We start from the raw sequence: 13,907 nt of genomic DNA, 5'->3' as shown, positions 1-13,907 counted from the left end.
TTCTTTTGGACTATTTATATTAACCATAATGGTAATGAACATCTGGCTCCCAGTTACCGCGACACACAAACAACACACTTGCTCACATGGCATGCAGGCACTAGTAAATCTCAAGAGGCAGTAACTTCTGGGTAGACAAACTGGAGCAGCCATTTTAACCTAATAATTGTGTTGTGCAGACACTGGCATACCATGAGCTTGGATAAAGGTGGTGTGTCATGCTCCAACATCCCACATAGTGTTATAGAGTAAGCATGGAAACCATTTCTTCCATTTAAATGAAACCAATTCCTGACAATTTTGCTAGATGAGTTTGGCTAGGCAAAATAAACTCGCTTAGGTAGTGGCATTTATTAATATTGTAAATAGCCTAAAACATTGTCATATTGCTAGAATTTTTTCCTGCTACTCATTCTCTAGCTTTACGTTTGAGGAAGAGAAATTTAAAAGAAATGGCAGAACACTTCAACTTGGAGTATATGCTTTTTTGGATATTTATGGTACATAGTGCAGTAGAATATAATTTAAATTGAATAACTCCTAATATGCAAAGTGACTAAATAAGAGGAATATAAATGTATAAAAATGATTTCCATGTGTTTCCACAATTAATCTTTAAGACATATTATAAGTAGAGTTATTGTGCCATGGGAGCCATAATAATCTGAAGAAAAAGTGGTCCCTATTCTCAACACACAGTTGGTAGCACATAATTGTGAGCGACCAACTGTGTGCTCTCCTCATTTGTTAAAGGGGTACTCCACCCCTAGACATCTTATCCTCTATCCAAGGGACCCTGCAATCTCCCTGCTGCAGGTACCCCCGTGATCTCCCTGCTGAACCCGGCGTTTGTTTAGAGCATCGAGTGCAGAGCCAGATACTCTTGATGTCACAGCCGTGCCCCGCTCGTTATGTCATGGCCACGCCCCCTCAATACAAGTCTATGGGAGGGGGCATGACGGCCGTCACGCCCTCTCCCATAGACTTTCATTGAGGGGGCATGGACGTGACATCAGGAGCATGGCTCGACCGTGATGTCACGAGCCTTCGCCCGGCATCGCCGATCATCCAGCACAGAGTGAAGTTCGCTCCGTGCATCGGATATTTGGGGTGTTGCAGCCAAGATCGCGGGGATCCCCAGCGGCAGGACCCCCGTGATCAGACATCTTATCCCCTATCCTTTGGATAGGGGATAAGATGTCTAGGGGCAGAGTACCCCTTTAAGATCTGATAAATGTCTATTCATGAGGGTCAGCATTAAAAAGTCATGCTATATTTGTTAGCAACAGAAAATGCCATAAAAATTATCAGTGAAAATAGGAAAACCTTTCTTACAGCTTTCCATAGCTTTCCCTTGATGGATCTAATGCAATTTTTGGCATATAACATGTAGCATTTACACTGACTGTGTGAAAGCTAGACATGTCAACACTTTCAATTTAACCATGTGCTGTGGGGCCTTTTTTATTTTTTATGCACAACCCTAGTTCTTCATATCCTTTGTGACTTATTCATTTCATGAATGTTGTATCTGCAACAACACCAAAATACTGTCAGTGTTTTCATCAGTTCTTTCTTTGGTGGTTATATAAAAAATGATGAAGCAGAAGTCAAGGAAATATTAGTCTAACTGTATCTTCAAAACTCCTCTTTCCTGTAGCATGGTTAAAAGTCCATCCAGCATACCCATAAAAGTTATTGCACTTAGACATTCTATAAATGTAACTGGGTTTACATGTAAGAAATAAAATATAAACACTTCTGTTAAATGTTTAGAACATAGCTAAGTACTATAATATTATTACAAAATGGTTGGAGATAAACTTAAAGGGGTACTCCGGTGGCAAACTTTTTAATTTTTTTTTATTTTTTATCAACTGATGCCAGAAAGTTAAACAGATTTGTAAATTACTTCTATTTAAAAAAAAAAAAAAAAAAATCTTAATCCTTCCAGTATACTTATTAACATCTGTATACTACAGAGGAAAATCTTTTAATTTCTTTTCTGTAACGAACACAGTGCTCTCTGCTGACATCTCTGTCCATTTCAGTAACTGTCCAGAGCAGGAGAAAATCCCCATAGCAAACATATGCTGCTCTGGACAGTTCCTGACATGGACAGAAGTGTCAGCAGAGAGCACTGTGTTTGTGACAGAAAAGAAATCCAAAAAAGAAAAAAATTCCCATACAGTATACAGACGCTAATAAGTACTGGAAAGATTACAATTTTTTTAATAGAAGTAATTTAAAAATCTGTTTAACTTTCTGGCACAAGTTGATTTAAAAAAAAAAAAGTTTTCCATCGGAGCATCCCTTTAACACATTTATTATTCTACCAATATTCTCTGAGCATATTAAAGAGTTATCTTCGGCTTTTTCTGGTCGTCTAAATGTTAATGTCAAACTCTGACCTTTTGTTCATCCACTACCACACAGAATAGGGATTAAAAAAAATCAAGCTAGTTGAAGGTAAAAGCTGTGAAAGAAAATATAATTATTAAATAAAATGTGCTGTGAATATTATAGAGAAACCTGTTACAGCACACTGCTTGAAAAGCCCTCTAAAAAATCCATAGTGTGTATAGATTAGGACATATTTATAATTTTATTTTACATGTCTTATATAAACAAAGCTCGGTGAATTTCATTTTCACATAACAGAGTTTAAAACTAGTGTATATCATAGCTTTTCTCCATATCCTTCAATAAAGTAATATATTTCAGGAAATGAAAAGATTATGCAATTATATCGGAGTAATTAAGATTTTCATATAAATATTTAAATAGTTAGAAACTGTAATTTCCAGTGACATTTGAAATTGAAGTCATATTTCACAAGAAAAAAAATGTCAACATGTAGAAAGTTATCTATTTTTTTCGACAATGGGAGTCAATATCAGACATATCATGTTCCATAAATCTGTGACTTGCACTTGAAATTTTCCAAACAGTCCAGCTAAACAATGTGCTCAAATGTATTCATTTCCATTGCATTATATTCCTTTTACCTGTTATAATAATATCAACATTTTACATGTTTTGTTTGTATCGGATGTAAATAAGTATACTCCATATCTGCATTCTAAATGAAATCTTAACAATTGAATTAACACATTGAAATGCTTTACACCATATTTTCAAAGGGTGAGAGTCAATTTTACATAAAAAAAATCACACCAGCTCTTTGTTAGTGTCAAAATCGCAAAAATATTTTTTGTTTTGTTTTGTTTTTTGGAGGGAGGGGGTTATTTAATCAATTATTGAAATTTAAATATTAATTGTTGGCAAATGATAATATTTTTTTCACAGTCAGTGATAAAAATTCCTTCCCGACTCCAAATATAGCAGTAAGAATAAAACCATGGATTAACGTTCTGTCCCTATAAATCTAGAATCTATAACAAGCAATGTTATTACTTTCCAAAAATGCATCCAGATGACTTTTGAACTCTTTTACAGAGTTGACCATGACCACCTCCTCTGGCAGAGTTTCATATTCTCACTGCTCTTACAGTAAAGTGCCCCTGTCTGTGCTGGTGTAGAGGATGCCCCCTTGTTATAGATACAGTCCTGGGTATAAATAGATCATGGGAGAAATCTCTGTAAGGTCCCCTGATATATTTATACATAGTTATTAGGTCGCCCCAAGCCTTCTTTTTTCTAAACTAAATAACCCTCTTGCTGTAACAGAAATTGCAGTAGTTTTTGCACATGTCCCCCATTATCTCAGATTTATGAATCTACCTAAAGCCAAAACTGTCTGCTTTCTCCCATAGCAACCCCAGCTAAACTGCCATTGAAAACTGTGGGTAAACCAAGTTTGGTTTCAGGACGACTGATAAATCTGGGCCATTGTTTAACAAATTGTAAATTATAACTGAACTATATTAAACAGATTGAGCTTTTGTTATGGATAATGAATCCACTCTCAGTAATTGCACATGGGAAAACATTCTCTTTTCTCTTTAAGTAAATAATACTCATTACCTTTAACAGTTACTGGCAATAAAACTCTTTGAAGTTCTTCATTCAGAAATTCTCCAAGGACACTGTGCGCTGTACGATTAATTGAATCAATAAAGGACCAAGAAGGGTGTCTATGAACAACCAAGAGTCTGAACATTCCTGTAAGAAAGTAATATACTGTGTGATAGTCAAATAAAATGTGTGTAGTGCAAAATATCATAGTAATTCAAATACAATCAATTAATCAAACAAAATGTAAAAAAACAACTAACCATTGTTTGCTATTTAATATTTTAGCCAGTAAACATTTATATAATTATTGCTCATTGACTATAGAATTTAACATTGAAAAAAAATGTATTATGCACAAATAGTTTATCTAAAGAATTATACCTCTAAATAATGATTCTTTAACAATCATTATTTTTTTTTAATACCACATAATGAGAATATAAAAACAGAACTTTAGACATTTCTGCTAAAAAAATTATCAAAAAGGAAAAACTTAAATTTCAAGTATTCAAACTATTTTTATGGCACTTGAAATTTATCTTTGGTGTCTTCCATTTCTCTTTATCATTTTTTAAGATGTTCTTACAACTTGATTGGAGTCTCCTGTGGTAAATTCAGCTGATTGGACAGAATTTGTAAAGACAAAGCCCGGTCTATATAAGGTCTCATAGCTGAGAATGCATATAAGAGCATAAAACCAAGCCATGTGGAGTAAGGACTATCTGTAAAGCTCAAAGAGCACTGTAGCCTCCATAATTCTTAAAGGTAAGTCAATTGGAACAACCAGGACTCACTAGAGCTTGTTATCCTGACAACAATCTTGATACTGTGCTCAACCTGTAAGTGGCCCTACTCCTGATTGTTGGTGTGTGTTGAAGGAGAAAGATTAGAGGCAGGGAGAGTCTGTTAAACAATCAATATTTCTGCATTTTGGGGGGTGAATTTATTTTTATTTTTATCTTGTTGTGTGCCTTCTGCTTTATTTTTAAAAGATTATTTTTCCCCTCCAAATAAGTACAAGAATGCTATACCTATACACATGTGTGAAATAAAATAAATAAACACACATGTAAAACACTACAAACATACACATCACCTATAAAAACTCAAAATTACTCAAAGGTCCTTTATAGCCAATGAAGCATACACCATGATTGCCATTGACACCAATTTGATCAGTGTGAGAGAAGAATATCTCCCATCCCTCCTTTCCTTCTTCCCCTCCCCATCAGTGATGATAAGCCCCCAGCAAAATACTGCAGGACAATGCCAGTGGAAGCCCTCCATACAAGTGACTTTGAATCCCAGTCCTCAAAAAATACAAATGGGCTACCTAGGAATCAATTTAGACCCCTTAGGACTCACAGAAAGAGCCCTTTTTCGAGATATTTTTTCTCTGAAAATTTTGGAAATTTGATGGTGGCTAAAACCACCCAACAATTTTGGCCAGAACCCCACTTTTTTCATATGCTAGACCCTGAGTTGGACCTATGACGATGGCACAGAGATCATACCATTTTAGAGACTTGTGCTGCATTATGGCCTAGTAGAAAAGCAAAGATTTTAATGTACTAGAATGGGGATGTTTTGAGCAATACTTTAATTAACTGTATGGCCATGACACAGACATGCTTTGAAACCACCCTAAAGTTTCTATGTATTTCATTGTAATGATAATTCAATGTGCCTTCCCCCATATGATCTTGCATATGACATATGTTCAAATGTAGGTCGACCATTGATCATTTTACAACCAAATTTGAGGCTTTTATTCCACCAGCAAGAGGGCAGGGTATGGCATCTGTAAACTCTGTAACAGTACCTTAGAGTACACTTACAACTTAGTTTATGGTGTACAAAGAAAGAGACACCCAAATCAACCCATGGAGGTCTGGATATAGAGTCACACTCAAAATCAAAGTGGAAAACCACACTACAGCCTGATCCAACATTGATATAATGTTCTTAAAACAAGTCAAATTGAGGTTCAGTAGTGTGTGTGTGGCCTCCACATGCCCGTATGAGCTTCCTACAGGCTCCTGATGAGGTGGCGGATGGTGTCCTGAGGGATGTCCTCCCAAACCTGGACTAAGGCATCTGCAAACTCCTGGACAGTCTGTGGTGCAATGTGGAATTGGTGGATGGAGCGAAACTTGATGTCGAAGATGTGATCAATCTTATTCAGATCTGGGGAATGGGCGGATCAGTCCATAGCATCAATCCCTTCCTCTTGCAGGAACTGCTGACACACTCCAGCCACATTAGTTCTAGCATTGTCTTGCATTAGGAGGAACCCAGGGCAAACCGCAACAACATATGATCTCACAAAGGATCTGAGGATCTGATCTCGGTACCTAATGGCAGTCAGGCTACCTCTGGCAAGCACATGGAGGGCTGTGCGGCCCCTAAAGAAATGCCACCCCACACCATTACTTACCCACCACCAAACCGGTCATGCTGGAGGATGTTGCAGGCAGCAGAACGTTCTCCACAGCGTCTCCATACTCGGTCACATCTGTCACATGTGCTCAGTGTGAACCTGCTTTAATCTGTGAAGAACACAGGGCACCAGTTGGGAATTTGCCAATCTTGGTGTTCTCTGGCAAATGCCAAACATCCTGCACGGTGTTGGGCTGTAAGCACAACCCCCACCTGTGGACATTGGGCCCTCATACCACCCTCATGGAGTCTGTTTCTGACCATTTGAGTGGACACATTCACATTTGTAGACTGCTGTAGGTCATTTTGCAGGGCTCTGGATGTGATTCTCCTGCTCCTCCTTGCACAACGGTCCTGCTGCTGGGTGGTTGCCCTCCTACGGTCTCCTCCATGTCTCCTGATGTACTGGCCTGTCTCCTAGTAGCGCCTCCATGCTCTGTACACCGTGCTGACGGAAACAGCAAACCTTCTTGCCACAGCTCGCATTTCTGTGTCATCCTAGATGAGCTGCACTACCTGAGCCATTTGTGTGGGTTGTGTACTATGTCTCATGCTACCACTAGAGGGAAAGCACTGCCAGCATTCAAAAGTGACCAAAGCATCAGCTAGGAAGCATAGGAACTCAGAAGTGGTCTGTGGTCACCACCTGCAGAATGATTCCTTTATTTGGAGTGTCTTGCTAATTGCCTATAATGTCCACCTGCTGTCTGTTCCATTTGCACAACAGCATGTGAAATTGATTGCCAATCAGTTTCGCTTCCTGAATGGACAGAAGTGTGATTGACTTGTAGTTACATTGTGTTGTTTAAGTGCTCTACTATTCTTTTTCTTCTTCATCTTCTTCTTCTTTTTCTACCTATTATTATTATACTACAATTTAATGTATGAATTGCCATATGTTTGAAACCCCATAGTGGCATAATTTGATGTTAATGTGGTGTCCCAGTACCGCATTTCATGCGGTACTTATTTATCTATGGGTCCCCATAGCCAGAGTCCCTAGGGCTTAGTAATATCTGTTAGTCAGTCCGCCCCTAGTCGCCTCTATTATAGTGTATATATTCCTAATTTATCCATAGAATAACGTAAATAGTATTATTTCTGTATATAAATGGTTAATTACTTGTTTCCATGGTGTCGCAGGGCCTTCGGGTCATGTGATGCGTTCCAAGCCTCATTCTGGATGCATTCCAGGCCTCACTTTGGTATCTCTAGCCTCATTTTGGGTTTTTCAATGTATATAGATCCTGTGATGTAAGCAATCCCATGATACCATGTAAAGTGAGTGGCAGACGTTCGAACCAATCAAAATCGCCATGCCCCCTGCCCATTTAAGGGAGCGGCGGCCATCTTATCTCTCTCTTGTTCCTGGGATAGCAAGCAAGCAAGACCTATTAAGCAGTAATCGCAGTGAGTTGGGCCTGAGCCTTGCGGCAACGGCTGAATGATCTAAATTATAGAGTGTGTCATCCCCTAAACACTCTGCAGTATCACCAGACCCAAATATTTCCCCTAAATCCAGACGGATCTGCACATCACTGCCTAAATTCAGAGACTATAAGTTTAATGCAAGGTCCGCAACTTCTGCCAGTCGCTAAGCGACCTAAGAACTGTTATATGAGACTGTTACTACGCATTGGATATTGCAAGCACTACAGTAAAGTTATTCAAGTTCAAGTTAAATCTGCTTGAGGACCTTCAGTCATTTCATTGCACCTATCGCTTCTGGGAAGGGCTGCGATAGGCCGGAACATAGATTCAGCATACCAGCCCTCACCCTGGCGTCACTAGTGACTGGGTTAATATTAACCCCTCATATACCAACATCATACCATCCCTACCATACACCCCCCCATGGGCTACCACATTAATTTGATCTAACAGGATGTTAGACAAGACACACATGCAATGAGTTCATTCTTTTTTTTTCTATTTTGGTTGTGAAGAAGACAAATATACTCTGAACTAAACAGACATCAATTAACCTCAAAGGAGGGAAATAAGCCTGCTTGAGCCTTAAAGAGGTACTCCACTAGTATTTTTATTTTTATTTTAAATCAACTGGTGTCAGAAAGTTAAACAGATTTGTAAATTATTTCTATTAAGAAATTTTAATCCTTTCAGTACTTATCAGCTGCTGTTATGATCCACAAGAAGTTATTTTCTTTTTGAATTTCCTTTCTGTCTGACCACAGTGCTCTCTACTGACACCCCTGTCCATTTTAGGGACTGTCCAGAGCAGGAGCCAATCCCCATAGAAAACCTATCCTGCTCTGGACAGTTCCTAAAATGGACAGAGGTGTCAACAGAGAGCACAGTGTTCAGGCAGAAAGGAAATTCAAAAAGATCATAACAGCACCTGAAAAGTACTGGAAGGATTATGATTTTTTTTAATAGAAGTAATTTACAAATCTGTTTAACTTTCTGGCACCAGTTGATTTTAAAAAAAAATGTTTTCCAGTGGAGTAAGTTAAATGGCATTAAGATTAGTGTAATCACTTCATGTAAAAATTAGCTAGGTAAATATACAAATATAATTTATTTTAAATGAATTCAATCTATTTTAACTGTCTTTATCCATGCTGTGTCTCTATAGCCTCCTATTGTTATGCAGTATGTACTGCAACCTTAGAGCTTTTACATTGTAAAATTGCTATTTTTTATTGGCAATTAAGCAATTATCTAGTTGTGCTCCTCAAAGTCTTGCTACATTTCTAGGACATTTTTTTAAACTCTTCTTCCTCTCATTTTATTTTTCTCTGTACAAAGAATCTAGCTCCAGAACTGACTAACAGTTTTTTAGATGTCTTCTTGAAAAGTTTTATTTAGCCCCTCTTTATTTACATACATGAAGGCATCCAACATCATCAACTCCAGTTGTTGCTCATGCTTTGCTAGGACATTTAAGTAACTCTGACAGTAACTCCAGCCCCTCCTGTTCAGCTGTAGCATTGCTTGATGTCCAGGATAATCAGTAAGAGTGGTCTACCAGCCAATTGTGTCCAGCCTTTGTGACCACACCTTTCTAAGCTGATCTAATTGTGCAGCAAGCTGATCTAATTGTGCTTCTAGACACCCTACTAAAATGAATGAATCTTCTTTATCCCTGGCTTAAGTTTTTGCTATATTCCTTATATCTACATCTATTTTCTTTGACTCAACGTTTACATACTGAATATGTACTGTAATGATCTATCTGTGACCGGCTTGGCTTGTTTATATATTTGCATGTGCTTTATCTGTTAGTATTTTTTCTGTGCTGTTGTTGGTTAACCTTATTTTGCACTAACCTATCCCTGACTACTGTGTTTGTTTGTTACTTTGACTTTGCTATGCCCAGCACCTTAGAAGCATAGAGAACAGCAGCATGGTTGGGGCCACCCTATTAGGAGGCAAACACCCCTAAAGTCAGGGACAGAGGGTATGTGTCAGTTCCGGGTTGCACTTATCACTGCCCAGATTGACAGTTTGGTCTTGCTGAACTTGACAGTGCTTTCCTTCTTTTAAAGGTGTAACAAATTGTTGATTTGATCACTTCTAAACTTGGCCATGTAAAGAAATATTAAAATGAAAAAAAAATTAAAGAAGAAAATTTCAAGAAGCTGTCAACAATTCAGAGGATCACATTTTCTGGAACAGTTTTCAGTGTCTGTTTTTATATTATTGACTCAACATTGTGTTCCATGTGAAAATGCAGTTAATGAATGCCAGTATTCTTCTGCCTTACATCATAATGCTTAATTTGATCACATTTACCAATATTTCCTGAAATGGGAAATGTTTTATTTTGTATTATCATTATCATAGTCAAGTCAAATCATTCATTTGTTTGCTGTATCTTTGCTGCCTAACTATCTTTCCTCATTAAAATGCAAACTGAACACAAATAGTCAAAAACAATTATGGTGCATTTTGAATACATTTGTAAGAGATTATTCTGAAATATTTTCGCACTTCTGCCTATTTATTTGTTACTGAAATCCATTTTATCATGAAATATGTTTCAGAGGTCTTTTGGTTGCTGGAAAACTGGATACCACAAATAAACTGACAGATATGCTTAGAAGAAATGTCAGCTATACAATAAATGAGCACACTTTAAGTTCAATAACTTTTCACATGAGTGCCATGTGCCAGGTGTAACTACAAGCAGATAGTAAGGCGTTCAATCCACACAGTGATTAGTATAGCATTACTGAAAAATGGAGAAAATATATTAACTATACGTCATGAACTAGTATGAGTCAGAACTAGTAACAGGATTACAATGTTGAAAGCAAACAATTAGAGATTAAATTGAAGGAGCCTATAGAAGGAAAATGAGCTCAATGGTAAGGTATGAATAAAAGTAATTTATGCATACCACTAGAATGTTTCTCAGCAATTAGAATAATTGTTGTGATGCGACCAAATCCAAACAAAGCATGCACTTTACCACTGGTCGCTGTAGTTTAGAGGCAAATGGAGTTAAAGCAGATGCAAACTACAGTATGTGCTTCCGCGGTACTTGCTACAGCTGGGCTACAATTATCATGGCACAACTAGTATATATACTAGCAATGTGGTACTGTGTTAAAATGTTACTTATCTGGTGCAGTCTTGCAGCATTTTTGTTAAAATTTTTGGTCAAGATTGAGTAAAACCTCACATATTTTATGGTAAATGAACCTGTCATTTTAGGTGGCTTTTCAGGACAAACTGTCTTAAGTGTGTAAATGGAAAGCAATTTTATCTATTACCATTATATAATGGGGTATGGGGTATTTTCCAATTTTCAGTTCTCATAAAGCTGATGGGTGGAGCCTAATGCCTATGGTATCTTCCTTCCACTGTACACACACGGAGGGGATCCTGCACTTCTGTGTCTTTGTGCACAGCCTAAACTGATGACACCAACTGGTACATATACATGCTACCTCAATACACCTATGCAGATGTGACAATATGATGCACATATTTATATAATTTTACATCTACTGGAATTTCTTTTAGATTTTGAGTTGGTTTAAGGAATATAACATTTTCTCATCTACATCTGTCCATTTTATTTTTAAATAGCTCCATAAAGCCTCAAGGCAGAGCTATGTGCAAGAGACTGTACAGCAACCCACAGAGTCTCTTGCTAATCTGTAATAGTTAAGAACTCCATTGTAATACTTAAAAATATTCAAAATTTATCCTCAACAAACAAATGTGTCTCTTATCTGACATGACCTTATAACTTTCATCTTTCCATTCTTAAACTGTACTTTAAAATAATAATAATATTAATGTAATCCTGAAGCAGTGACTGTTCCATGGCTTACAGTCATAGAACTTTTTCATCCAAAGCTATATTTTATTAAGTCTATAAAATAACATATAATTTTAAAGTGCTCTATAACTAATTGACACAGCTTCAAATATATGTTTATGTTTACCCACATTTGCTTTCACAATATAACATAAAAAACTGAAACGCTCCCATGTGATTATATATCAATGAACTAATTAAGCAAAAGGCCCTCTGATAAGTGATATTCAGATTTCTCTCACAATGCCATAACAGATGGTAGGTTAATAAATGTATTGTATCATGTATAGTCAGTTATTACAATATCCTAAACACAAGTAGTTAATATCCAGTCAATAAAAGTATGTTGTAGAAAGAATACTCATAGCACAACATAAAATTTTTGCTTCTTCACATCGCTTTCATTGGAACATCTTCAAAACATTTTTACGGAAGCTGCACCTCTGCACCACATGCATTGTTTCCCCAGAAAAAAGGAGACCCGCATGCCAGAGAAAGGCAGCTTTAAAGCAGCATCAAATGCAACAAACAGACCCCTTTCTCTCCTCTCAGCTATTACATTAAGTACTTCAAGCAAAATGTGGGACGTCAAGGTAGAGCATTTTGCTCTCAAGAAGTAAAGAACATAGTCGGGCATTCTGTCAGTTCACATGACCCAATGTGCGCATTTTTTAAAATAATATATATTTTTCTATTATTAATAATTGTCTAAGCTTTTTTTCTCATTTTAAGTAAGATTACATATAATATACTGTAATACTCCCGTGTAGCAATGGGTTAAGTCTCTCTGGCTGGACTGGGACAATAACACTGCCCTGGTGCATGAATCCCAAATAGTGGTCAGATAGTAGGTCTACAGAGGCACCCAGAAAGTATTTTACATTGTAGACTATACAAATGCATATAGCACTGATTAGAGACAGTCACATGAAAAATATACAACAGTTACAGACGACCTGTCAACTATCCTGATCTTTCTTATACTATTTGTATTATCCATGGAATATAAAACTAGGGATGAGCGGCATTGCTCATATTCGAATTTGCGATATTTCATGAATATATAGACGTATATTCGTCCTATATTCGCAAATTTCGCCTATTCGTTATATTTGCATATTCGCATATGCGAATATTCACATATGTGAATATTCGCGTATTGGAGGAAGAAAACAGTGAGGGGGTGGGCAACTTTACTATTGGTTGCTAGGGATTTTGTTGATAACCTCTGACAAGTGTATTTACATCATTCTAATTGGCCCACAAGTGAAAAGAAGGAATATGCAAATATTCACATATGCGAATATTAACATATGCGAATATGCGCATCTGCGGGAAAAAAGTGAATATTCGCAATTTTGAATATATAGCGAATATATTCACAATATTCGCCAATTTGCGAATTTGCGATATTCGCAATAAAAATTTGAAATGCAAATATTCGCGCCCAACACTATATAAAACATTGTGTTGTGATGTTCCTCTATGACTGCTTCTAGAAATGTATAAATACCAAAATTATGGGATGGGAATATTCTTTTTATGGGATGCTGAAAGGCTCGCAGCTGACCTACTGTATGCATTGTGGCAGGATTTTCTCCTCTGGCCGTTTCCTGTAACATGTGTTGATCATGCAGGGAAGAAAATGCTACCCTTCTTGTTCACTGAGTGAACCAACATTCTCTTAAGGCTGAGTTCTCACTTAGCACCTTTTTGGAATACTGCCACTGCAGTTTTTGAGCCAAAGCCAGAAGTTGATTCAAAAGCAATAGTAAATTTAAAGAAAGGACTAATACTTATCATTACTGCTGGATTCGCTTCTGTCTTTGACTAAAAAACTGCGGTGGCAGTTTCCCAAAACTGACAAGTAGATACCCAGCCTGGCAGAATTAAAGGTCATTGGGTGCCAAGAAAACTCATCGGTCCCCCATGTTCCCATCGATGGAAAAGTAAGTGGGGAGAAGAAAGGAACCCCATTCATATCTTTAACCTATTAACTTCCCTACTTGCTACTGACCATAGTACATAGTAATATATACATAACCTTAATTTGCTCCAATTAGTGCAGCTTCTGTATATTTCAAAACCATTCATATGGCCCCAGGGGACTCCCTGCCAGTCTCAGCTGCAACAACTGTGATTTCAAGCAGGGACAACTGGAATTCAAGAATTACAACTCCCATCATCCCCTACATAA

The 13,907-nt window shown here is 37.3% G+C and overlaps 1 long non-coding RNA gene across 1 annotated transcript; it reads left to right on the top strand.

Moving 5' to 3' along the window:
* Nucleotides 1-3,994: 3,994 nt before the first annotated feature.
* LOC130302976 (uncharacterized) lies at nt 3,995-10,309 on the top strand. Its single transcript, XR_008853115.1, has 3 exons — nt 3,995-4,127; nt 4,555-4,743; nt 9,927-10,309. It is a non-coding gene; the product is annotated as an uncharacterized LOC130302976 (long non-coding RNA).
* Nucleotides 10,310-13,907: the final 3,598 nt, after the last annotated feature.

This window comes from Hyla sarda, chromosome 1 (assembly GCF_029499605.1).
Source record: "Hyla sarda isolate aHylSar1 chromosome 1, aHylSar1.hap1, whole genome shotgun sequence".
Classification (NCBI taxonomy): domain Eukaryota; kingdom Metazoa; phylum Chordata; class Amphibia; order Anura; family Hylidae; genus Hyla; species Hyla sarda.
Note: the sequence above shows the minus strand (reverse complement) of the source record. Positions and strands in the feature narration are given on the sequence as shown.